Consider the following 3,279-nt stretch of genomic DNA (forward strand, 5'->3'; position numbering starts at 1 on the left):
CCCAACGTTTTTATTAATCAACAAACCTCTTTGATCAATGGAGACACTAAATTAAGAAATCAACAAATATTTTTCCAGTTTTGTTGTCTATACATTTCATTTTATACTTTCAGCACATAGACTAACGACAATATTAGATTATACTTTTGTTGCTAAGCGACATCACATGAAGCCATTATTGGAACATAGTGTTACCAAAACACACTGACTTTTCTATATATTAGAAGTTGTTAATCTAACTGATTTTTACCAATAATTATTCTATGAATACACCACGAATTCATTTCATGAATGATCTTAATTTTGATTGGCTCACAAAGGAACTTACCGACGTTTGACTGCCTCGACTGCACTTTCTGCCTCTTTGTTGGTGAACTTGAGTTCGCAAAATTTATTTATTTCAGTTAGCTATAGTTGGGTTTACTATGGAGTGGGAGTGGTATTACTTGCCCCGTCATAAGCTAGTAATAAATAAACAGCAAAACACAACAGAGGAAAAATAACAGTTCGATGACAAATACGAACTTTCAACTATAACAAAAAGTTAAATGAGGGGGATAGTATTATCAGTAACATTTTTTAAACACGTTTACTTATTTAAAAATATGCCTTGGATAAAGGAGTCAACCAAATAAATAGATAAATAATTATTATTATAAATAAGCAGCTAATCAGAGAAGATTAACAGTAACACTTCGGTTAGAAAATAAATACGTATAAATAAATTGGAACAATGCAGCCCCCTAAAGTACCCCTCCCCTCTCATCCAATGCTTTACCCTAACGATCTAGACTCTAGAGCTCCAACGCAAGGAAAAAAAAGCTGATACGCCTAGCGCTGTTTTTTTTTTTTTTTTTAATATACCAACGTTCGTTTAAGTAATGAACATTATACAAATCGCAAGATCAAATATTCCATGCGAGTAACATTAAACGTGCGATTACTATTCAAACATGTGAAAAGTCTAACAATGCTTGAATGCAGCCTGACGAACATTCGTATTGTTACGTCTCTGTGTTCGTTTGTTAATTTTCCGTAGAAATTCTTTCCGATAAACTTCAGCGATACAAGTCCTTTCTTAAATAAAACTAGTTTATTCTTTCTCAACTCAACTTTGCAATACACTTAATTTAACTTTAACACACGCTATAATTCACAAAGATTCAAGCACTTTACTTACGGTCACTACTGTCTGTCTGCAATTCTTACCGTCACTTTGTTTGTCGGCTTATATACTCTAAAAGCGTACATCCAGATTACCCTCGTATCTTCGTGAATCTTCTAGATAATCATCACGTGTTACTAGCGTCACGTGACGTCTGTGTCGTAACAGTATGTTTAGAATGACCTTCATATTTCTTCGAAAACAGCCCCATAATTTATCCTCGTGGACTAAACGATGGAGTTAAAATGGAAGCAATATTTACTAGGTTCCCTCAATGTTCAAATAATCCATCAAATGATTAAACTCAGCCCCGTAGTCACAGGAGTAAACAGAACAAAAAGCTGGAGAAATTATGCGTGATATACGCTAAATATTTACCTTTATCCAATCAAACTTAAGTACAGGTAGTCATTAAATTTGATAAGCAATGTAAGCCGTTACTTACTCTTTTATATAAGAGACTCTACTAGTACATTGGACACAGTACAAGTGTAATAACATTTTTGATAACAGTCATGAAGCCACCTATTTTTTTATGAGTTGTTTAGCAATTTATAGCGTCGAATTTAGGAATAGGAACTATTTTTCTTTGCGATATCGCAGAGGGGTGAAATAATCTAATATTTGTGTACTGTTCAATCCTTAGTGTGTATTAGTTCAAATAAATGTACACATTTAATTAATGGTACGCGTTTTAAAAAGTCTGCGAGTCGTACTGTTTGTTGGTTGGTTTAGAATTGTGCGCGGAGCTACACGAGGGCTGTCTGCGCTAGCCGTCTCTAATTTAGCAGTGAAAGGCTAGAGGGAAGGCAGATAGTCAATTGAGGGTCAAACAACCCTAACCAGGGTATTCCAGGCTATTTGAATCCTTGTGTTATAATGACAATTAAACACAATGCAGGAAGAAAAGTTATATTGTTTGCCGTCAACATAAAAGAAAACACATTAAGCAATATTCCATATTAAATAGTCCATCAAAAAGTCTGAAGGCTTAAAATACTGAAAATCGGGTTTCGTTACCCGTCGTGGGCACAACACAGTTAGCCCATGATATAGCTTTGTGCTTAACAAAAAACCTCAGTGGCCCAGCAGTAAGTCTGAAGGCTTATAAAGCTAAAAATCAGGTTCAAGTACCCGTGGTGGGCATAGCGCAGATAGCCCATTATGTAGGTTTGTGTTGAAAAATATATAAATCATTAAAATAAATGTTTTATATTGCAGCTTGTAAAATGGGCATGCTATCAGCATGTTTATCAACCATCAAAACTTATTAACACAAACAACTGAAACTGTAGGTACATAGAATTAATTGCACAGTAAAGCTTTTAATACGAGATAAAACAGATAACAATCGTGTAAGATACACTTCATGTCAACTGTGGTTAGGATAACAACGTATTTGTATTTTCACGTCCCTCACGAGCATGCTAGGAGGTCATCACCGTCTGAGTATACTACAATACAGAATGCTTTGATGAAAATTACCTTCCCCGTGATTGCCGATAAACCTATATTTTCACTGATTACCAAAATTCGGGAGATATTGAGAAGAACCAAAGAATTCCTTGTGATTTAAGACGAGGAAACTTTTATTAGTGTTTTGTACACTTGAAACCGTAAACCGAAACTTGAAATGTTGCCAGTATATCACATGTTTACAGATGCAAATGTTCATCATACCGCAGTATGGTCGAGCTGCAGCACAGCTGTTGTCTATCAAATCTACCGCTTGGAGCGTTGCGGTTAGCCTGATTAAACTTGCAAAATTAAATACTCGACTTTATGTTATCTATATTAGCTACACATTATATATTATAATAAGGAATGAAGAGTTATACGATAGTCATCTCCTTGCACATCTTCTTCTCCTATACTTCTTCTGTACTCAACGTAACTACAGGCCCTAAATTTCGAAAATTTATTATAGTTAGCTGGAAACGCATAAAACAAGACACTAATCAATGACGCAAATAGTTTTACATAAATGGTGCAGAAAAGAGAACGTTAAAGTCAACATATTTAAAGTACACACAGTTGAAAGGTAACCTATAAACGAGTAACATATTTAAATAAATTACAGTTGTTAACTAACTAAATAACCTAAAAAAAAAAAC

The 3,279-nt window shown here is 34.5% G+C and overlaps 1 protein-coding gene across 4 annotated transcripts in view; it reads right to left on the reverse strand.

Annotated features, from left to right (window-relative positions):
- The window catches only part of LOC106466478 (alpha-(1,3)-fucosyltransferase C-like), a 20,565-nt gene that overhangs the window by 11,059 nt on the left and 6,227 nt on the right, over window positions 1–3,279 (reverse strand). Inside the window, exon 1 of one of the 4 annotated variants that reach the window (XM_022394490.1) lies at window positions 1,181–1,384. The exons of 1 other annotated variant lie outside the window; for it this stretch is intronic. The gene's annotated coding sequence lies outside the window, so the exon portion shown is untranslated. Of the gene's footprint in view, window positions 1–328; window positions 438–1,180; window positions 1,385–2,999; window positions 3,069–3,279 lie in introns of those variants that run through there. 2 more of the 4 variants (XM_022394491.1, XR_002612216.1) reach the window with 2 other exon arrangements.

Source organism: Limulus polyphemus, unplaced genomic scaffold, assembly GCF_000517525.1.
Source record: "Limulus polyphemus unplaced genomic scaffold, Limulus_polyphemus-2.1.2 Scaffold2271, whole genome shotgun sequence".
NCBI lineage: Eukaryota > Metazoa > Arthropoda > Merostomata > Xiphosura > Limulidae > Limulus > Limulus polyphemus.